This window comes from Pezoporus flaviventris, unplaced genomic scaffold, assembly GCF_033815535.1.
Source record: "Pezoporus flaviventris isolate CSIRO_AGI_PZ_B2104156 unplaced genomic scaffold, CSIRO_AGI_Pfla_v1 ptg000011l, whole genome shotgun sequence".
NCBI classification, from domain to species: Eukaryota; Metazoa; Chordata; class Aves; order Psittaciformes; family Psittacidae; genus Pezoporus; species Pezoporus flaviventris.
Window position 1 is genome coordinate 540304 of NW_026892559.1, and position 23858 is coordinate 564161.

A 23858-nucleotide genomic window follows, 5' to 3' on the forward strand; every position below is an offset into this window, starting at 1 on the left:
GACAGAGATGCTTTTCTTTTCCTTGTTCTCAGGGTGCTTCCCTGAGTCAAGGGGTACCCACTCCCCAAGAAGATCACCAGCCTGCACCCTCCTCCTGTCATGTGTAAGGCTGACATCCATTCCAGGTGCAACGTACACAGCTACACACACGTGAGCAACAATCAGAGAAAAAGGGGAAAAGCTAAGGGGAAGGAAGCAGCAGGGCAGAGGAAGAGAGGATGAGAATCAAAATGAAAAGTGAGCAGGGCAGTGAAAAGAGGAGATAATAATGGGAGAGAGAGTGGAGAGGGAGTTACTTTGTAAGCTAAAAATCTCCCAACGCTTACAGCAAATGATGCATGAAATACACTGTCAGGAATTGTGATGCCCAAAACCTTTTGCTGATAAATATTTAATCTGATTGGCAGGGAGCCGTTAAAACCTCAGTGTCTGGGTCTCAGGCTTCTCCAGAGCAACAGGTAAAGTAAATACATCAACATGTAGCGATTCACCTTGGGTGCCACAAGCATTTCCAACCTGTAGCATTGTTCCGGAAAAAAGTTATCAATGGACATTAAAAACAGTGGAAATAGGGAACAGGAAAGACACAGCTTATGTATCTTGGCTTCCAGTACAAGCTAGAGTCAAGTAGAAGGTGGATATGCTGAGTGTCTCTTTCAAAAATCACAGCACACTGCTGCAAAGATCTCCCACAATGAGGTTCATGCCTCTCAAGCACCCAGAACTGTGGTACATCGAGGCTGCAGTTCTAATGGCCCCACTCTTCCCTGCACATAATCCCTGAAGCCAACCTGCGAGGAGACCAAAGGCTGCCTCCAGCAATCAGCTTCTACCGTCTGTCAAGCATGAAGCAAGTCAGAACATCCTATATATGTGTCTCCTAATGCCAGCACATGAGAGCGTGGCAGGACTAGTGGGATCCATGCAGGTATACCTTTGAGGTAGGAAACCTCATTAGCCAGTACTGCAGTGTAGTGAGAGAGAAGACCAGCCAGCTAGCTGCTATCAGGGGCATACACACACATACATTTGCACATCCAGTGCAGGCTCTCACTTTACTGACTTTACCTACACTACTTTCAGAGCAGTTGCTGTCCATGTCAGCTCTGGTGTCCCTGAGCAGAGGCATTGGACCTGAGCCTATGCTCCCAAACAGATGCTTCTTGGACCTTTGTGAAGAATGACAGAATCATTAGGGTTGGAAGGGACCTCTGGAAATCATCCAGCCCAACTCCCACGCCAAGGCAGAGCCGCCTAAAGCAGGTTACACAGGAACAGACCAGGCAGGTTTTGAAAGTCTCCAGAGAGGGAGAATTTCTTCTTAATAATTTTGTATTATCTAAACCAAGTAATTCCTAGAATGAAGGTTGTTGGGGGGGTGTTATTTATACATTTACATATAACCATAGAATATAACAAAATTTAACATTTTAAATTTTCCAAAGCTAACTTAAAGGTAGAAATATTCTGCTCTGCGGCAGACAGCTCCAAACCAAGTGCCTCACCATCATCCAATGCACCAGCAACAGGATTGAAGTTCTTTCTAAGGACTGTACGGGTCCAGGACATGCAGTTGATTCACTGCACTGGCACTGACAAGTCATAATGTGCATGAGCCCAGCAGCTGCCTTCCAAAAATAAATAGATGGATAGACAGACAGACAGACAGATATCTAAGTGGAAAGTCTTGACAGAAATGTAGGGAAAAGCAACATGCCCCATACTGGTTTCACAGAGGATGTGGTATTTTACTGTATCCAAAACCCTGTATCATGGAGGACATCTCCAAATCTAACACTGACTACAGAGCCTTGGATGTCTGGGATGAGGGCTTTGCAGCTAACACAGAACTGAGATCTTCTCTAGGCATAGAACTTGCAGGACTTATCAGAGACTCGTATTCACGAGCATAAATCTCCCATCATATTCCTTCCCCTTTCTATATTTCTGGCTGCCTTCCTGTCCCTGTCGCAGCTGTTCAAGGAGCTGACTTCATCAGAATATGCCTTGTGAAGGGCTCTGTACAATGCTTTTGCTTTATTTCTTTCAGTAAGTGCCAAACCACTGAAGAATGCCAAGGGTAGAATTCTGAAAGTCAAGACCAAGTAAAGAGTATTTTTCTGTGTCATCATCAGCTGAAAAGACTCAGGGCTCTTCACAAACACCAAAGAAAGCATGGCTTTTGAATACAGCTGTATGGTGTGCATGTCCCGTCATCGCAGCTCACAGACAAACAGGTACACTGAGTGACTTGTTCCTGGGCTCTGACAAACCCTGCTTCTGTTTAAGACTTGTCCAATCCCAGCTTGCCATGGCTGTGAGAAGGTACTGCCTATAGCTGGCAAGGAGACGCATGCATTTCACCCACTGCAGTCGACAGCCTGACATGCTATCCTCAATCAACAGTGAAGGCCACTGAAATCCTGCAGGGTACTGCTCGAGCAGGGAAGGGAGATTACTTGAATGACCACAGCTGTTGGTTAACTGAGTAAGAGTCAATGCATGGAAAAGTTAGATAAGCGACCCTGATGACCAGCCTCCTGGCTCTACCACAAGAGTCTTCCCTGCAGCCCAGGTCAGCACAGCCTCACTTGCACGCAGTGCTTCAGCCTTTTCCTTAGAAGGTGCTCATCCAAGTTTACGAGCAAGAATCCGTTTCTTTGATCCAGGGCTCCTGTCATTCTGAACTCCCTCTTAAAATTGCCCAGGAACTAGCTGTGTCACTAGGACACAGTCACTGTCATACAAGGAACTAAGCTGAAACGTTTATTTTACAAATGGCCCTCCAAAAAGGTATTACAAAATAATAAATTTAGGATGTTGTTCACATTAGTGTAAACATTCACCAGAGAGACTGAAGCCACCAGCTGAGATACTGCTCTGTTTCTTACCCTCACCTCTTCATTTCACTTGGAAATGCACACAGTCTTAAAAGCAGATCAGGAAATTAACATTTCCAGGTATGGAATATCCTCCTCACAATGAAAATGGACTTATACAAAAAAAGAATTTCTTAAATACAATTTAACAACTGGACGAGAAATACTGTGATAAGAGCTCTTTCTTCATGGTATTTTCCTGTGCCTGTCAAAATGAGGAGATAGAGTACTGCACTGAGACTCTTTTTTTAAAGCCAATTAAGCTATTTCATACCTTAAAAAAGATTCACACCAAAGGGGAAAAAAAAAAAATCTAATCCACACTCTCTTGAAATTAGTTCCTCATTGCATTTTTTGTTAAGTGTGCATTTCATCTGTAGTCCTTCCATTGCAAAAGACAGCATTCAGATAGATCCATAATCAAAGAAGAAAACAGAATTAAACAGAAACATTAACAAATATGTTCTGAACAAATAACCTGAAAAGAAAAAGCACCACAGCACTTGCTTGTGTAGAAGCTCAACAGCCTTCTAAAGACTATGAAATCATACGAAATCTCACTGAAACAAGGTTGGTTTCCTGATGCCTGTGTTGCACTCTGATAAGTGATTGTCTAATGTCATCCCTGGATATCTATACTCTTGGCAATTCCCCCAGCCCCTCCTAGCCTCCCTGTCACCTGACTTAGACGTCTTCATACAGATTCTGCTTTTCTCAGCTTCAGCTAAGGGCCCAGGTCCTTCCAGTTCTCCCCTTAGTAACTAAAGGGAATTAACGGGCCCCTGTCCTCTCTTTATAACAGTACTTTGCTGATATGCAGACAGTTAGGTTTACACCCACAGGTTATCTTTCCTCTAGACTGATCATGCCTGGCTCTCTTAGCAGTTCTTACAGGACTTATTGCATACTGTCATTTACCCATAGCCTCTTGCTTGCTCTCCCTCTAGCCTGCAAACTACCTTTAAAAAACACTACACCCTGACATGGATGCAACACTACACAATCACAGCCAAAAGGATGGGAGGAAATGATCTACAGGTCCTGCAGATTAGAGGGGGAAGACTCCTGTGGGAGCACTGCATCCTTTCCGTCCTCTCTGGAGAATTTTGGACACACCTCGTAGCAAAGCTCCCAGGGCTACTCTCATTCAAAGAATACCATCACTTCTCTGGGAATGGTACTTCAGCCTCTGCCACATTTCTATGGCAACTGTGTTGTCTATTCAGCATTTTCTTTTGTTCTGTTTGCTACTATTGTTTAGTTACAGCTACTTCTCCTTCAGTTCTGGTTAGGCTCCTACACAACTCCTTTAGCAGGGCAGACCAGGCATCTAACCAACAGCCATTCCAACAGCACTAAATAGTTCCTCGTTCTCTTTCTCTCTCCTCAGTGTTTACATTCTTAAGCACACATTTTAAGGCAGTCATCACATCTCTCATTTAATTGTCATTTGGCCAAGCTAAATGTAATTAGTTACTTTAATCTTCCCTCTTAGATCAATCCCTCCAGCGTCTTAATCATTTTTGTTGCTCCACTGAATTTGTTCTAATTTGCTGCCATCTTTGGGGCACTGAGTTCTTCAGAAATGAACTCAATAGCCCAGGTACATTCAGACGAGGCACATGAAGAAAACATGATTAGAAACACATAGAAAACATTTCCTTGCTCAGAGATGCAATAGTTCTGCTTATGCAATCCAGAAATCACATCAGCCTCTTTGCTGCCGCACTGTATTGTGAGCCCAGATGTCATTTGCTAACTGGTGTAACCCCAGTGTCATTTCAAGCATTACTGCTTTCTAGGGGGGCACCTCTCATCTCTGCTTTCTTTCCAAGTGTAGTCTGATTTTAACTCCTACTATTCAATTTACTATCCCCTCTGCTAATCCCCAAATCCTATTCTGAGGTATGACTGCTTAGCCAGCTATATATCTCAAATCTCTTTGATTTCCAATGGAAATACTCTCACAAAGCAAAAGGCACAGGGGTTTGTCATCAGAGTAAAGTCAAGGCACATCACAAGACAATATGGATTTTTCACACACCTGTCCCAACCATCAGTCCCTCACTGAAAACTGCCAAATGGTTTTCAAACACTGCAGTTCAGCTTTGTTGGCATACCAATGCTGTGTTGCTGCATCAGTCCCTGATGCTCGCACAAAAAACAGCGGCCCCTGGAGACCTGTGCAAGGCCCTGCAAGAATAACTGGGAGCAGCGGCCAGGTGCCAATTAAGCATTACTCAAGGGTACCATGGCTGAGGTACATTTCTGTGCACTGACTTTCTCCATATGCACCCTCATAGTGGACATAAGCACCTTCCTAATAGCATGAACATCGGCTCACTCCAACCCGTGTTGTCAAAGGTTTCCCTCCTCCTTCATCACAAAGCAGGGCACAAGGGGGAGAAGATTTCCTCAAAGACTTTCTGAAGGGCATCACATTGGTGCAAAGCACTCCAAGCACTGCCCAAGCACTGGGCAGTCACAGAAGAAGGATCTCAGAGCAAAGAATTTTTTTAGGAGGCAGAAGTAAAAACCTTTCCACCTCCTCCAAATCTTGCCCCTCTGAAGTCTCCTCCAGAACTCATCTTCTGATTCACCACCACCATTCCCCAGATACCAGAGCCTCCAACAGCTCCCAGACTAGTTCAAAGGCTCTAAGGCAGGGTGGCTTTGTTCCCCAGCCCCATTTATCACCTGCAGGGCTGCCCTAGCCCCAAGCTGGGGGTAACAGCATGAAATCCAGTCAGGCTTGTCCATCCTGGAGGAAGGAGAAAGAGGATGGAGGAGCAAGGGGAAGGTGGGGTGCCTCAGGATGAAGGGTGGATGGAGAGCTAGCCCTCGCCAGCACTGATGCATCACCTCCATGGTTGTTCAGCTCAGGGAAGGGGATATATACTGTCCAGCCCAGGCCTGCTCCCGATAGCCACAAAGCAGCTGTGGCTCAGCAGTGTTTAAATGAAGTGGGTAAGGGGTCCTTGCCACTCTGCCTCTGGTTGTGCCTGCCCCCCCTCTGCCCTGGGCCCCAGATGAAGCAGAACACATCTACATGCACCGAAGCAGGACACATCTACCTGCACCGAGCAGGATGTAGCATCAGTTTATCTCTCCCTAGAAAACAGTGGAAAATAAAGCACCAGCTATACCCTCCCACCCTCTCCCATGCATATGTACCGCTACTGCAGATAAATTTATGAATTAGCTCTCTCAGTCCCTCATGGTCCAGGCTTTCCCAGGGCTGGAATGCAATTTACTGCCACTCCAAGTCCAATGAGGTATATAAGTCATGCCACCACCTTTTCTCATGACCCACTTCAGCCCACTTTACACCAGCAGCAAGACAAGGTCCTCTGCTTTACTTTACAGTGTGTGTACCAACAGAAAGAAGTGAGGAAAGAAGCTTAGCACAACTCAAGTCACTTGTAGAGCCACAATGTGTGTGAATTGGCTGAATTACAACAGTTGTTACTGCCACCGTTCCTCACTACAAGCAACAGGATCAGTTTGATCAGAGGGAAAACAAAGTGAACTGAATGTAAGTACAGAACTGTACTTACAAAGTGAAAACAAAGTGAACTGAATGTAAGTACAGATGTTCAGAAAATGTGAGATGGTATAGATGCATGCATACACTTCTTCCACCTCTACACTTTGGATTTACTTAAAGTCCACGGGTCCTCCTTGCAGACTAGTCTACAAGATCTTGGGATGCTTTTAGCCTGAAAGAAAGACCACACCTATGCATACATCCAGAGGAGGGGAGCTCCAGCCAAACCACCTGACTATATCTCCTGGCAGAGACCAAGGATGGCCACTTTCTGCCAAATGCTGATCAGCAAATACTAGACCATCTCAGCTGGGATGGAGAAGGTCAGCTTTGTTTCAGCCAGTTGGTACCTGACTATGGCCAAGAAAAACCTTAGTGGGGCTCTTACAATCTTGCTCTATCAAACAATGAGACAATTTCCAATTACATCTTCTCCAAACCCTAGTTTTGCACCAGATAACTCCATCCATTTGTTGAACTGCAAGTGCTGCTCAAGGTTGTACAGCTGTTCCCCAGTATGTTCTTCTGTTTAGCTGTATGAATATATAATGTTTCAATTCCAGTTGTATTAAGAGGTACAGCTTAACCTGCTTCTTCCAAGTGAAATTTGCCTTCTCTTTACATTCCTGTGCTGATCTTTCATTGAACAGACTATCTTCAGATGCTTTTGTCTAAGTTCTGTATTTTTTTAGCTGGTGTAATAAACGTGGCATTTCAGTAAAGCCAAGGTTTAAGTTGAGTCTTTTGCATACAAACTTGTCTAAACCTCGAGGCTTCACCTAAAGAGCATGTAGATTTGTTCATATCCAGAAGCACTGGACCACACATTGTCTTTCTGCCATCTCCTTTAAGTTCACTAAATATTTAGACGTCCTGTAATAGAAGCAATTAGGCAGTTGGAAAGGAATTTAAGCCTTTAACTCTTTCTTTTTTCTCTGCCTCTAAATCTCTGACATTAAAATCAGGTTCCAGAATTTTCCATGAAGTTTTGCCCTGCAACTTTTAAACCATCATTTTATATTACTCTTTCAAAGTCATTCAGACATTTAGATTATGAGAAAACACCATTAAGTTGCTTTAAAAGTTTCAAATTCTGTTCAAATGGAAATTTCAGCTATGCCAAATACAGTCATTTTAAGCAATTCTTAACAGAGAGTCATTGATTTTTCTCCTCCAGGCACAGTCCACAAGGATCTGGGGGAGGAAACTCGACACAACTTAATCTGATCCCAAAACTGAATGTCAGATTCTATACTTATTGCTGTTTTATACTACAGGAAAAGCAATACATTATGCAATCAAGAAAACACCTGAAAACTTTTACATAGCAAATGCTGATGAATGTGTTGGCATCCTTGAAATCACATCATTTAATGTCTGAAAAACAAGGAAATGACCAAATGTGAAGGAAAAAAACCCAACCCACCCATTGTATGCAGCACAGATTTATGCAGCATCCATTGCAGGCATTAAAATAGCAACCTAGACAGTACCTCAACAGCTCTTTAAGATGTTCCTCAGATGACAAAAGTGAGCAAGTTTATAAACAGCAATACTTCAAAATGAAACTGATTAAAAAAAAAAATATATATTGCAAGCCCTTGTGCCTTGAATCACAGGGCAGCCACTCAAAATCCAACCCTCACCACAGAAATGCCAAGATTCTGACCGACTTCAAACGGAGAGCAGATCCAGCCTCTGGGATGCACCTGAACCCTTGTGTAGCTACACATCGCAATTAGTCCTGCCACAGTTGATGAACTGCAGTACCACAGAAGACTGTCACATCAGAGAAGGTACACAGATTTCTGTATTAGCCTGTGTACTTAAAAGGACACAGATTGCCGTGGCAAACCTTCTCTCCAATTTTCTGTTTTATTTGATTTTTATGCTTCATCATGCAAGCAGTATTTTCTTGTGAAAGATCTGCTCTGGTGGAGATGGGCAATGCTTCTAAAGACATGCAGGCAAAAATGTGTGAAGATGTATAATTAAACATCATTCTTACACCAGCTTCCTCCTGGGACACAGTGGTTATAGATGAAGCAAGTTCCAGCCATCTCTCCTTAGTCTTCTTGCAGCATCCTGAGAGTTCTCTGTGGGCACCAAGGACCAGCCCTATGATACCTGGTTATGTCAAAGGACCTCGTGTGCCAACTTGCACTCTCTGGCTTGAAATTAAGGTCTGAGAATTCCAGAGATCATAGCTGGGCTGAGCTATATGGACACTGACATTTCTTGAAAATTCAAATCATATTTGGGAACCATTTATATCAGACTGAGGAGTCTCTAGGCCTTCACATTCAAGATGTGACTATGAGGCAGCCAGTTTTGTTACAGTGGAAAAATACAAAACAGAAGACCAGGGATTAGGAGGCTTTGGATTCCTCCTGGCTTGTGACCGTTTTCCAAACTGGGTGGTAAAAGTAGGATAACTTAATACAACTTCATGTCTTCCAGCCCCAAGCCCTGCATACCTTTAACATGCATACACAGAAAAGAGAGACATAGAAACCTTTAGGAAGCTGCCTTTGTACTCAATAGGGATTTTTCTCTTCTTCAGAGAGCACCAGGAGTACATCCATTGTGCTTCAGCTTTACCCTGCCCTTTGAAGGACCCCCCCTTTCTCTACTGACTCCCCAGAGATCCTCTGGAAACAAGTCTCCCAAAGCTAGTGTTAGCTTCTAGAAAAACTCCCCTTTCCATACAGAAGTCAAACATCTCACCAAGCTTATAAAAGCAAACATGTAATGAACGAGAGGAGATATACCGAAGGATACAATCTGCAGGAATGAAAGCCCCCAGTGATTTTAAAGATCTTGAGACAACTTTAAACGACCTGCACATTAGCGAAATTATAAAAATTTTAATTGAAGCAATAACTTTGGTTTCCTGTCACAGTGCCTCTGTAGTTCTCATCCTTCATTCTTTCTTAAAGAGCATTCGCTTGAGGATCGGGTCTTTGTTCCCTGGGAATTCACCTCCTCCTGTCACTTTTTCTCCCACCTGGAGTCAGCACTGGATCTGGATGCTAAATGAAACATTTTGTTGTCACTAGAAATACAAATGCATCTAAAGCAGAACAAGATCAAACCTGCACTGCCTAACTGGGAGGTAGAATTAGCTCCCATGTCTCACATATCTCAGAGGAGTCTACAGCTTCTGGGCTACAGAGCCTGCTTTTCTATTTCTTTCATGCTGAAGCCATTTCCCTTTATATAAGTAATTACTTTATACTGGGCTAAAGAAACAAACTACCTCCACAGCCCAGTTGTTAGAGCACTCACTCTTCAGCACAATGAATAGGCATTTATATAAAGTAGAACAGCTCCAACCAGAAAAGCTCCAACCAAAAAAGCATTACTGCAGAGGACCTGGTAGTCTGGGCTCTCATGCTGGCTAGGACAGCCTCAGGGACAAGCCCCCACTCCAAAGTATGCAGAATAGGAATACGTCAAAACACAGTTACCTTTCTACTTACTAGGATGCTAGCTATTCTGTGCTTTTCTCTTTTTCATGAAAACACATCAAATGCTCTAATTTGAGTGCAGAACTAGCAAAATCTATGAAATTAGTATTTTTTTTTGAGGGGCAGTAAACCCATTTCTTGCCACATTCACTCCATAACAAATCTCTTCTGTCAAAAAACTTTGTCACCATCTCTAACATCATACGTCAGGGATCTCACAGACAAGCTGTGAATAAGGAACGTGATTTTACCTCAAACTCTTAATGAGAAAAAGCATAAGAGTTTTAAGGTGAGGTATGCTGTTAACCAACACTCATCTCCTATCTTGCATTCTATGATGTGGTTTCTGAAAGGTATTATTCCCTCCAGTAAAAAAAAAAAAAAAAAATACATATATATTAAAAAAAAAAAACAAACCACAAAACCTTGCACAGAAAAGGGTCACTCATGTAAGATACCCACTGTGGGCTTCTGAGAGCACCACAGCACAGGCGCTCAGCTCCTGCAAAGTTCTCTGAACCCTGAAGTTCAAAGAGCCTTTTAGCCCCTTCACTCCCCATTGAAATGGTGCAGATTAAAAGTGAATAAAGCATGATCCTCACAGCTGTTTCTAAATTCCTGGTTTGAAAGTTTGCAAACTTTCAAACCAGGAATTCAAAGAAAGGTTTCTATAAGAGTTGCTGTATCTTTCAAGGTAGCCACCCCACAGCTACCCTATTCTTCTAACCTACTTAGTTTTTATCCCCTCCTGTTTAGAATACAGGCTCCCCATCATGTTAATAAAATTATTCCAATGTCTTTTCTGAGATTCCATTTATGCTTTTGCGGCATTTACTACTTTGCTACCTCCAGATGGAATGTTGAAACCTTCCTCCCATAATACTCAAACACACAGTACCTCAGAACACATCCAAGCTGCTTTTATCTTTGACTTTCCATGTTTCAGGACACTATCTTTGCAATTTTAATTATATATAATATTCACGTTTTCAGTAATATATTAAAGGGTAATTTCAAGTTGCACCAGAAACGTGGAGAGCTGAAGAGGAGAGACTGTGAGAACAGATTATGTCATTCTGTCACTTTCATTAGACTCTCCCTTGGGCATTGTCAGCCTCTGATGTTTCAGCTTGCCTCTGCTGAAACACATCTAACATGAGGGAATCTCCCCTGAGATGCTTAGGCCACTAACTACAGCAGCCAGCAATAACAGAGAATTATAGAGGAGGAGAGAGAGGGGTGCAGGGCTATGTAGATCTCCCCCACGTGCTTTCCACGCAAGCATGTGCCTACGTGCGAGTAGCTGCAAGCTCGTGCATTTGCTCTTCCACAATGCACTTCAAACGTATTTCTCAGCAGAGTCCTGTGACAGAAATTCCCTAGCAATCCAGTCATATGCAATTAATTAACATCCCGCTTTACGTGGCACAAAGAGATTAAGAGCAGCAACCTTTTCTCCATCCTCCTCCTGGGGTGGCTGGCAGCATCCCGACATTTTTCCATAGAGTGGCACAGCCGTTCTTCTCACTGCACAGGCTTCAAAACCACCTGCCCCCAGAGGCTGTGAAGGTTCAGGATTACCCTTGGAATCAGAGCCAGCTTTAAGCTCCTAGCAGATATTCTGCAATTCACTTCCAGGTGGCATTCATTTAGGGCCTTCACCTTTCACATTCAAAACATCCACTGGGTCTCTCCAGGGCCATATTTCCAGCTGGGAATGCTGGAGTAGCAGAAGTCCCATGAGCAAAGAAAAAACACAATTCCCTGTTACCGCAGACTACCTTTCACCTTCCCAATATCCACCTGTGTCCCACAGCCAGAGGCAATGCAGGGCCATTGCGGTCTTCAGCTATCATTAGGCTATTACACCTATCACCTGAAAACAATTTTCTGTTCATTAGGCAATCAGCTGTGATGTAGGACATGGCATTTGTGCTAGTAAATTATCAGCAGTTCATGACACCAAATCTTATCTGTCTCAGTGGGTTCTTAGTAACCATCTCACCTTCTAGTCTGTTTTGAAACAGTGAACTTTATAAATTTTACATTTGCCCCCTTTTGCAAAATCCTCCAAATTCTTCAGAGGTCATACAAGTAAGAAACTACATCCACGTGAAAGAGTTGTGCATATTAGCTCTTCAACAGTGCACCACAACCCTAACTAAGAGATTACAAGAAGAGGTGAAATAAAAATGTTAAATCCAAATATAATAAAAAGGAGAGCTTATCATGTCATTTCCTCCATTTGCATTTGTGTTTGTCCTGGACCCCTGTATAGAAAACTCCTGATTCTTACAGAAAGCACCAGAGGTCAGGATTACTTGCTTGTTGCTCTGCTAAAAAATAAGTGTAATCCACTAGCAAGGTTGCACTACAGCCCCTGCTTCTGCTGCTGCACAGGGGGATATAAACTGGCATAGGCTTTAGACCACACAGCACATTCCAAAAGCTGGCCAAACTTGCAGTCTCAAAATGGCACTTTCAGCCCTCTCACCTAAAGGCAGGGGAATCTCTACTGACTCAAATTAGGGAGACCATTCCCCCAGCCCATTAAAAGAGCCACCCATCCAAACCCCAACCATATATAGGAAGCTCCTCCAACTCAGAGCACAGAAGTGTGAGACTGTGAAGGCTGGCTAGTGAAGGGACGATTCTCAGAAACCACAATGCTCATGGCTCCCCAGATTCCATTTTATCTTCAGGAAGCATCAAAGGTAAGTAAACAGAAGGCACCTTTAAACTGTAACTTATCTTGCAAGAAAAAAGAATGACATCATGAAATCGCAAGGTGTGTATTTTCACTTGTTTATATGTGATGGTATACATCACCTCCCCTTGCAGTCTCAGGTTTTGGAACACTAGGTATTCAGGTGCTGTGATAGTGTAAAACCTTGAAAGCGACGGCAACAGACCAGTGAAGCTTCTTAATGAAAGGGACATGGTTGCAATCTGAAACAGCCCAAATTATCCCAGAATTCAAGAACTGTGCCTGCAAACGCTAAAGCATTGTTCATATGGGACAGGTTTATGTCTTTTCTACACAGATTTCTATACTGAAGCTGTAGCCATCCCCCTGGGACAGGACACACCATCACAATACACCAGAGGTTTCAGAAAACAGATGTCTTTGGGGACTTCCAAATATGCTCAAGCTGTGCCACCAGTCAACACCATCATGTTGACTTCTACAGCTACCATGAGAGATTTGGAGCACAGGCTAAGCTCACTCAGGTGGAGACTGTTTCCTCCAATGGGACAGTCAGTCTCCCCCTCCTGTACAGAGAACAGGTCAACCTCATTATCCAAAGTTTTTCAGTTAGGCATGCAACTATCATGATCTATGGTTCACCGGAGACAGACTTTATTAAATACAAAATCCTGATAGTTCAGCATCTACATCTAGTTTTAAATATCTTCAGTCACAACCATTCTGCCGAGTTTATCAGCATCTTCTGTCACTAAGCCATTATTACAGTAAACATTTAATTTTATGTTTAATCTGTATTCTTTCTGCTTCATCTTAAACTCATTTATTTCCCGATTTGTCCTCGGTGACTAATGAGAATAATTGGCCCCTGTCCTCTTTCTGAAACAATCTTTAATGTATTTGCAGACAGTTAAGTATACACCCACACTTGTCTATTCTCTAGACTAAACTTGCCTGGCTCTCCCAACCTTTCTTCACAGGTCTTGTTTTCTCTCATCTGTGATCACTGTCTTTGTTCACTCCCCCATACTCTCCCTGGTCCTTCCCTGTCTTAGAAGTGCAGTCCCCAAACAGAATGCAGTTATCTAAGCTTAACCACATCTGTAAATAGCTGCTAGACATACCATTTCACCATTTTGAACGAGCAAGGTTTGCATACAGAGCTCACCCATGGGCTGGACAGCAGGTCCGGTAGAGGATGCTGATAGCTAGGATGATTCATTTCCTGGTCAGTGGTTCAAATCCAGACTAGGAGTGGAGTGTAATAAGCAAGAACCGTTTCCATTTCACAACTATATAGCTACACACAAAGTAGTGTAGGCTGACTGCTGCCTGGGGAAATAACTTAAAAGCTTGTCACATGGAGAGTTAACTGGAGGTGAGCTCTTCGTCCCTTCACAGACTAATCACGTGTGGGAGGAAGTGACAGAATAATGTCCCATGGATTATTCAGGTCAGATAAACTGGTGGCCCCACACCTGTTTTGGTGGATAGCAGTCAGCAGACACAAGAAATCAAACAGATCATGAAGACTAAATTCCCATTTTTCCCCATAGGGAAGTGTTTCTTCCCTATGAGTGTTTCAGCACAGCCACACACACATGCACCAGTATTAATGATGCTATATGTACAGAAACATCTTTGGTACTCGTTTTACATTTTACAGGAGCCACTTTCAATGATTCTTTTCAGTTCTGAACGTTCCTTGTGGTGGGGTTTAGAAGCATAGGGAGTGAATGTTGCAAAGGGCTCAGCTTAGTATCCCTTTTGCTTTGAGCCAGTAACCACACTCTCATTCATAACTTCTCTTTTACCCCAGGTGCTTAATTAATCCATCTATATTGAAGGCTCTGAAACATGGTCTTTGATAGCTTGCCTTAGAAAGGAAAGGGAGCCACCCAGAATACTTCACAGTCTGCAAATAGCCTCTGTATTAGGAAGTGTCAGCTGACAGTGAGTCTCAGAACACATAACCTTTCCCTCTCCCCCTTTTAGTGGTCCTGAGTACAGAAAAAAACAGTATTTTTATCCCACTTACATTAAGCATATTCAGTATATGTGTAAAAATTGAAGAAAGAGAAGCCAGTCCCTCCTCCTGCCCATAGCCACTGCTCTCTCCTGCTTCTAAGAAAACACTAAATAAAAAGCAGCCTTGCCTCAAGAGGTACAAATTAGCCATGGTTTGAGTTGGCTTGATCACAGCACAGTTCACACACTGCCTAAGCACCATGCATTTGTTTCTGAGCACATAGAGTAGCTTTTCTCTGTGCAGCTGACCGCAGGTGCATGGAGGTACACTGCCTGGGCTGCGCAGATCACCATGCACTTGGTCAACTTCTACACACACCAGTTTCATACTGATGCAAAATTCTACCTGGGAGTTGGTGGTTTGCAGCTTAAGGAAGCCATGAGTTCTTGAAATATAAAGGGTGGGGTTGTTTGAGTGATTTTTTTTTTTCCCCAACATGAAAAGTAGCTTTGACATTTAATCCATCTGGGTCAGCCTCCTGGTTCCCAGGTGGATAGGACCATGGAACTGATTTTGTCAAGGCAAGAGTCAGTCCATGCCTGCCTCCTTCCCTGTCTTCAGATGAACAGATAAGCAAGATGGATAAGTCAGAGGGATGGTGGAGCCCCCTTTGTAGCTGGAGAAATAGTCTTTTTAGTTTCCATTACGACGCACTTGGCTGAAGCAGAAACACAAGGCTCAGAAGAAAGGACAAGGCAATGGTAGCAGGAAGGCCACGCTTGCTTTAAGTATCTTATTTTCCTCTGGTTACCCTTCCACATATGTAAGTGCTGCAGTCTTCAAACGGCCATTTCATTTTATGCAGGGAGGCACCCAAGGCAGTAGCTAGTCCATCTGACTGCGGTGAAGCAACGAAATGAGTTAGTTGATTCACTGTGGTTTAAAGAATTCTTGTGGATGGGTGGTAGAGGACAGATCAGGTAATACCAGGTAACTTACGAACCATGCTTCTCCCAACCACTCCTGCTTTTCTATCAGGTATACATACATCTTGAAGAAGGCTAATCACAGAATCCCAAAAGTCAGGCAGTTCTAGAGCCCCGATGTCAGGCAGAGCAGATACTACCAGTATTCCACTGTAGATTAGGTAATCACAATACACGGAGTCATCTCTCTTTAAAAGATCATCTAGTCCATCTCTCCGATTAACTAATCCACTTCTTTGCAGCTTACACAAAGAAAAAAAGATGTTTTAAAAACCCTCTGTGTATTCTCCAGCTGCAAGATAACTCTCCTTCCCCACTGCCCACCAAGCCATGCTGATAAGTAGGGTACAGGCAGAGTACAGCTGTGGCCTCCCTGAAGGCTGGGAAGATTAGACCTCTAGAGACCAGCCCTCATCCTGGACTATCTCACAAGCAGCTTTTGCGCATCCTAAAGAGCAAAAGACGGGAGCAGGGAATGGAGCCCATTGCAGGCAAGCAGCACTGTCTGTACAGCACTCCCATCCTCTGCCAGCTTGGGGGAATGATAAAACAGCACTGGGAATCAAATCCAGACCTCCCACATGGTACTGCAGAGAAACTGATTCCCAGTGCCAGCCCAGGCAACATGAGTCCAGCGTGGGAATCCAAGCGCAGCTCCATGCGCTAGCGCAGAATGGCTCTGGCACTGGAGACGAGGCCCACCTGCCCTTTTCGCAACCAAGTACAAGAAATGGCCCCAGGTGAGATCCAACAGCAAATGAAACACTGGAATTAACACTGCCACCTCTCCCCCCTATAGCCATGCACTTGGGAATGGGGTGCTGGTTGATAGGGGTTTATACAGGCATAGACGATAATCCAGAATAAGGATAAAACAAGTCAAAGCCCAAATCATTAGTTGAGGATGGAGGTTTGGAAATTTTGCTCATGCACTATATTTTCCATCTCTCCTCAATCTCTATGTGTTTTTGTGTTCACAGGTACAACATAAAACTCAGCCATCAATGCAGATACCCTGCCCAGACCAGCATGGCTGGGGGCTGCTCCTTTGCCCCCTTCCATTTCCCAGCTTTGTCTCACTGCCAAAGGGATCACAAGAGGCACAGGACTTGTGCAGGCTGTGCTGAGTTGGTGCAGCACGTGTATGTCACTGCATCAGAGCCCAGGGTCCCCAGGAAAGGGGAGTAGTAGCTTTGACCATGCTTTTTCCCTTCTCCCCGCTGAGATCTGCGCCTGCGTACCAAAGGCAGAGCCAAGAGGAAGGTAAAGCGGGTCTCACCACCCCCCAGGCTGTTTCCCCACTCCACCCTCGACCTGCTCCAACCCGTCCCAACCCTCTGAGACCCCCAGCCAGGACTGGGAGACAAGCTGGTGTCGTGAGGACCACAGAAAACCAGGATATGCGGAGGCGACAAGAGCTGCTGCTTTGGGACTGCGTGGGTGAGCACTTCAAAATCTCCCATACCCACACCTCCCCTCTGACAGAGCACCCTGCACCCACACACACACTGTCTCTTCAGGCTGCAGTTGGGGCACACCAGGTCACCCCATGCTGCCATGCCCCTTCTCTGCTTCCCAAGGCCTTGGGCAGTGGGGCAGCACTGCAGTGCTGCATATCCAGCCCTCCCTTCCTGCACAAGGGGCAGCTCAGGGGGGAACCAGCTGCACCCCTACACTGCTTATAAGGCCTGAGGTAACTGTGCTTGATGACTAGGGGGACAACATTAGAAGACATCCTTTATCTCTGCTGGAGCTGTCAGGGAAGGTGAGGAAAAGTCTCAGGTAAAGGTAGCAGCAAGAGAGACAGGGAGGTAAAGGCAGGATGAAGATGTGGGCCCATGCTTCCCGGCACCACGGCTGAGGATCAGAGCTGCAAGACCCCTCCCCAGTTCCCATCCACCCTGCCCTACTTTCTGCCCAACCCTTGCCCAGGTTACAGCTGGGAAGGACCATGGCAGGGATTCAGCACTGCCTGGGCCCGGTGCCTGCAGGCAGGGCTGGAGGCTGTGGCAGGCACCGGTCTACCCTGGGGGAGCACACAGCCCAGTCTGGCTGCCGGGGGCTGCTAGCCTTGCCAGGAAGGCAAAGCAGCTTCCCCACCTCCCTCCAATCTGCCCCGAGAGGGGGACAGAGGGGCAATGGCTGAGTCAGGCTCACCCAGCATCTTCCCTTGCCATGCATCCCACCCAGACGCTGCTGGCATCCCCCAGGGGATGGGACTTGCAGGGGCTCTCACGGCTAAATAAGACCCGATGGAGGAGGCAACAATCTCCCAGCCTGCTCGCTACTGGTGTCGAAGGTAGATCTGGGGCCTGAGAAATTCCTCCCAGAAACAGGAGAAAGGCTCCCACACACGCCCTCCTCCCCGCACAGGTAAACTTTCTACTCCCACTTGCGGAGGCAGCAGGAGGGAGGGAGCGCTCTGCCAGGGAGGATCCAGGCGCAGATAAACCCTGGGAAGCCTTAGATATTTATAGAAGCACAGCCAGAATATGGCAGAAAAGGTGGTTCTCAACCCTTCGACAGGGAACTGCTCCCGGTTTTTAACAATAGCATGACAAAATTCCTTGGGAAATGTGGGAAACAGCCACTGGAAGGACCAAGGCAAGGAAGGGAGGGGTGGAAGAGGCGCCCCCGCCACAAGATGCTCCGGGTGCCTCAAGGGCCGGGGACCCGCCACCGCTCCGGCTCTCCCTGCGACAGGGCTGTGGGGACAGCCCCCTCCATCATACTCCTCCTGTGGGGTTGTGGGACGAGCCCCCTGCCCTGTTATTACCTCCCCGCGTCCACTGCCAGGCCTCCGGTCTGCTGTAGGGAAGAGAGGAAGTGGGAGGCGGGTCGGGGGGAGCGCGGGTGGAGGGCTGACAGTGAGGGTAAGGGTGGTGGGGGTCCGCCCCGGGGTGGGGGTGCAGCAGTTCACCCAGCTCCCCTGCCCCTCTCCCGGCGAGGAGCTGAGCCGCCCCACGCATGCCGGGCAAAGCTGCGCGGCGGGCACGGGTTCAGGCTTAAAATAACCCCGAGACGCTCAACACCTTGTGCTTGGAGATCCCACATAGCGCGGCACTCCGCTCCCTTTGTCTTGCCACCATCTTACGGAAAGACTCACATGTCACGATTACGGTCGGGATGCACCGGTATCTCTCACGTATCTTGAGCCGAGCGGCACAATAGCCATTTTGCATCCCTCCCGAGTGGGCTGGGGAAGGGGCTGCCTGCGGTGGGGACGCGGGGTGTGAGGCGCGGGAGGGCGTCAGAGAGAGACCACGATGCCCGCTGACAGCACTTGGGGGGGGGGGGGGGGGGGGGGGGGGGGCGGGACGGACAGAGATAAATTAAAACCCATGGAGTTGCCTGAATACAGCACCTCGTAGGTTCAGGTTAAGTCTCTTGACGTGCTTGGACTTAAAATAGCCCTTCACCTCCACGCAAGCAGGCGCACTCGCCCCTGCGCTGGGCGGGCTCCTGCCGCGGAGCCAGGGGCGGCCCCGGCCCCCCGGGTCCCCGGCCCCCATGTTAGGCTGCTCACGATCGAGAGGCCAGCGTGGGTTTTAAGTAATGCACCACTCTCCTCGGCAACAAGCAGCTTTCAACGTACTGCTATTCCTAATGAGCTCTGTTTTCACAACAAAGCATGGCAAGGAGCCGCGAATGAATGGATAGATGGATGCATGGGTGGATGGATGGATGGGTGGATGGATAAGAATTATCTTCGTTTTCACCCTTTCCAAAAGCCATGTTCCTCCTTCGGTGGTTCTCCCTGACCCCACCTGCCCACCCTCAAAATAAAATCTCAAGGGACTTTCCCCCGATTCATAATGCGGTTCATAACTCACAGCATCCCTCTTGCCTTCCCTTCATGTCGTATTTGATGAGCCAAGAGGGAATCAACACGTCTGGTGAATATTTATCCCATTTTTTATTTCCCTGTATCTGCTTCTAAGAGCAGCATCAGTAAACCCTTTGTTCTACCGTGAGTGGTCTTCCCTGGGCAAACGCATGTACCAGAATGAGCTGCCAGTAAAACAGAGAAAGAGGAATTTCCCTACCTTGGTTTGTAGAAGCAGAACCTCTAGACGGACAGATCAAGGGAGAGAGCATGTTGGGAATGTCCAGTCTCTTCTTGCTTGCATATCCACATAAGAAGAATAAGGGTCAGGGGGAGCAAACGTTAGGGAATGAGTTAAAAAGAAAATCCTATTTGGCTGTAAAAAAAAATAGAGGATTCTTTGTGGTAATCTTGCGTCTTGAAGCGGTGCAAATTCAAAAGCTGGAGAGAATCACTTCAGTGGATATTCAGCACAAGTGGTGAGGATCGTCAAATGCAGGTTCCAGAGTAAGCATACCTTTAGCCTTTTTTATGATTATTCTTACTATTTTTCTGGTTTTGTTGGTTTTGTTTTTTTTTTTTTCCTTGAGCCCTAGTGGAGGAGGTTGTGTTTAAAGAAACTGGAGGTCGGTGCCGTTCTTCTGTGCAGCATGATTATCCTCAAAGCGTCCCCTTCCTGAAGGGAAAAATAAGCATCAATTTCGGTTTAGAGGGGTCTGAAGGGGATAAAAACCGCTCCCCAACAAAGACATTAATATATTGAGAAGAAAGGGAGGCAAAACGCATTTCCCAACAGTGCACACAAGCGGAATTACAAAAAATATATTAAAAAAAACAACAACAACAAAATAACAGCCGGCACGGGTGTATAAATAATTCAGATACGGGCTGACTACACCATTCCCGGGATAGGCATGCATACAAGATAGGGAAGAAGCGGGCGCGATGTGAATCGCGGCGAGAAAGCGAGGCCCCCCCCTCCCCACGCACGCACAGCATCGCGCCCACCCGGGCCCAGCCCCCGGCGGGCTGGCGAGGGCCGTGCCCACCCTCTGCAGTGCTGCCCGCGCCGCTCCGCTCTGCTCAATGGGCTGCGCGGGGAGCACACACACACACGCACTGCCACGGGTGGGGTCCGGGGGGGGTCAGCTGCGGTGTGGTCGCTTTGCACTACGCTTCCCCCCCCCCCCCCCCCCGGAAAACCGCCCTTGGCTCTCTGGGGCTTGGGTTGACCTCTTGGATGCTTTTTCCTAGGGGTGGGTTGATGGCTGGGGGTCGTCCCTCTATCCCCCCCACCCAGCTCCGCCAGCCCACGCGGACAGGGATTATAGCTCTGCAGACATTTATTTAATGAAGTCGCAGGTATTATTTCATTTATTTCCCTCTCCCCTCCCATCTCTCACGGAAAACAATTCACACTTAGAGCTGTCATAAAACACAGACCCACATACATACCAGCAAATCCTGCTCCAAGCACTCAGGGCTGCTCTGAGCAGCTACTGCCCCCCTCTCTCCCTGAAAGGCTGATCTGCCTCAGACATGCTCAACTTCAGTCGCTTCTATGACACTGCCCGGGTAGGAGATATGGGGCGGGGAGGGGGAAGTGTTCAGAGCATCACCCTAAAAATATATTTAAGCAAAAAAAAAAAAAAATCCTCTGCAATAGAAAAGCTCCAAGAATTCTTCCCGGAGCTGGAGAAAGCACAGGAAGGGGAGTTAATAAAGCAGCTTAATGATTAGTAATAAGAAAATATACACGCGGAAAATGGTGGGGAGGGGGAAAAAAATCGAGGCTCAGGGAAGGGGGGGAGGGCGGGAGCCTGTGCGAGTGAGCCGTGGTTAGAACGGGGGGAGAGGAGGAGGAGAGACCGTGCAGGGAACAGGAGATCCACCCCTAACCCGCTGCCGGAGGGGGAAGGTCCAGCCCCCAGTGCCCGGTAGGGGGGGGGAAGGGGCAGCCCGGGACAGGGCCCCCAGCGGCACTGGTGCCTTCAGCCGGGCTGAGACCCAGACCGAGCCGTGGGTGCGGCCCCCTGGGACTGTGACCCACGTGGAATGAAGCCACTGAGATCAGGAATGATTAAATATATATATACATATTAACAATAACCATAAAATGGTAGTAATAAGAAGAAAGGAACAGGCCCTCAGCCAGCAGAATTGGAACCAAAATGAAAGAATGAGAGTGGAGATAACGCTAATATCCAAATTGGATACTCCACAATTAAACCCGGCACTTTAATTGCTATTCTCGGAGCCCCCTGGAAGCTAAGCAGCACAAAATCATCCTGAACAGAAAGCAATATGCATTTGCACACTCTGAGCTGCCCTGCTCACGGGTGTCTGTGCCCTTGCTACCCAGGATGCTCTCAGCCTCACCCCTGTGGTGCGATTCCCTCTGTAGTCAGGGATCCAGTCCTCTCCCTCCCATGCCTGGGTTTAGCTCTGGGTGGCCTGAGCAGAGCATGCCCATCTGCCCTTCGCAGCACTACAAAGTCTACCCCAAAAAAGGGCAAGATGGAGAGGATAACAAGAGCCCCTCCAAGTGGCATGCCGAATGCATCCTTCAGGATAAGTAGTCACACTACAGTCACAAATTCCCACCCTGCCACTGGCTGGGTCTTCATAGGAACTTTGGAAGGGCTCAGCCAGGCCTTCAGGGACACCCTGGAGACAAGAGGGATGAGAAAAGCCCTCTCCCTGATGCCCTGCTAGTTGCACTTATCCTGCAGGAAATCAGACCCCACGCTCTACACCACATCTCTGCTTTGGTTCCGATGGGGGCTGCACTGTCTAGCCTTTGCATCCCTCTCACTAAAAGCATCCTCCAAGAATAACGCAGTAGCCTGTACCTACCTAGGCATGCTCTGTTTCCAGGAGTGGTGAAGAATGTACCCCTTAAAAGACGGGCAAGGAGGGCTGGATCCCACATTCTGAAGAGCTGTGTTCCAGTGAGCAGCCAAGAACTCAGTGCTGGCCTTTTGCTGCAGGTATGTACCTGCAGGGCCATGGATTTGGCCGAGGTTCCTGTGGGAGGAAACCTCCTAAGAACACCACAGAAGCTCCGGACTGTCTCTCAACCCTCAGCTAATGACAGCTGGTGCCTCAGAATTCATCCACATGGTTCAAGCAGGGTTTTCTGGTCTGACAGGAAGGCTATGGATGGCAATGTGGCCGTAGCATTCTGTGTATGTATCAACATGCCACCTGGAGCTTGAATGGATTTCTGTGTCCACGTACAGTGAGTGTGCAATGGTATTTTTCATAGCTGCAGTGACCACAAGCAATATCAATCTGTGCTTGAGCTCCTTGCCAAAAGCAGACACAAAATTTTAATTTTGACAGCCAGGATCTTCTTGAGGGTGCTGGTAAGGTCTGTTCTGTTGGAAAGATTTTCCTAACATTTTTAGGCATGCTTAAAAAAAGTGACTCTGATCTTTTTTATTCTAATTTCAGTAAAAATGGAAGACATATTAGCCAAAGCCTGAAGTAATCTGAAATTATCTGAGAACAGTTGGAGGAAAGGAATGTAGAGTGATAGTTACATACAGAAGTTGCTAATAGCTGAAGAGATTAGTCATTTGACTTTCTCATTCCTTTCACTGATGATAGTGATACAAGAATAGCAGATAGGATTTGGCCAAGGGATATTTTTTCCTTTCTGTATGGCAAGAAGGGATAAACTAGGACTGTGCAGGTCTTCCTGCATTTTTACAGATGAAACAAGTAGAGAAGGAGCTTCACAAGAAAGAGATGGAACGGTTGTCATCCAGCATATTACTTAGAAACACAAAATGGAGGGTTAAGAAGTATCTTAGGAACCATTCTGAAAAGGGGCCTATCAATCAGAAGAGAACAGCTGCAATTATTTTAAGCAAGTCAGCAATATTTAAGATTATCATTCTCTGTGACCTTAGAAGGAATTAATGCACTACAAGTTTTCCATCTAAAACTACAAAAGTCCACAGTTACACGGTATGTGGCAGCCTGTGTTATTGCTCCATTTTAAGGATAAGGCTAGTTGCCCTTCTACTTAATAGATGTATATGTACATCTTATATAAATGTTATATCTATGTATATTTATCACTCTCTCAAATCACAAGGGGCAAGTTCCCCACAGTGATTAGGGGCCCAAGTGTCTGATATGATACCTTTTTCAGAGAAAGGTGGTCCATTCCCCCTGACCAAAGAAATTGGGCTCAACTACAAGTTTGAAATTGAGCACGCAAAAATGCTGGTTGCTTCAGAATTATCTTCTTGAGATTCTGTACAGCATCCAACCCCCAAATTACTTTTAGATTAAGATGTAATCTTTATTGTAAATAATGGTTGTGGAATTAGGCTCTAAATAAAAATTGTTACAAAATGTCCAGCAGCATAGTATTATGACAAGGTTTACTCTCACTAGCTGGGGTTGGCTTTAGTTTTTTTCTAATCGACTAAGATGAATGAACTGCATAAAATGAAACAAA

At 46.2% G+C, this 23858-nt stretch overlaps 1 protein-coding gene across 2 annotated transcripts in view; it reads right to left on the reverse strand.

Annotated features, from left to right (window-relative positions):
• GRIN2B (glutamate ionotropic receptor NMDA type subunit 2B) overlaps window positions 1–23858 on the reverse strand; it is a 217702-nt gene that overhangs the window by 185513 nt on the left and 8331 nt on the right. The window contains exons 4-5 of one of the 2 annotated variants that reach the window (XM_061450628.1): window positions 19605–20060; window positions 18665–18840 (exon numbers count right to left, since the gene is read on the reverse strand). The gene's annotated coding sequence lies outside the window, so the exon portion shown is untranslated. Of the gene's footprint in view, window positions 1–18664; window positions 18841–19604; window positions 20061–20839; window positions 20992–23858 lie in introns of those variants that run through there. The other variant, XM_061450629.1, reaches the window with a different exon arrangement.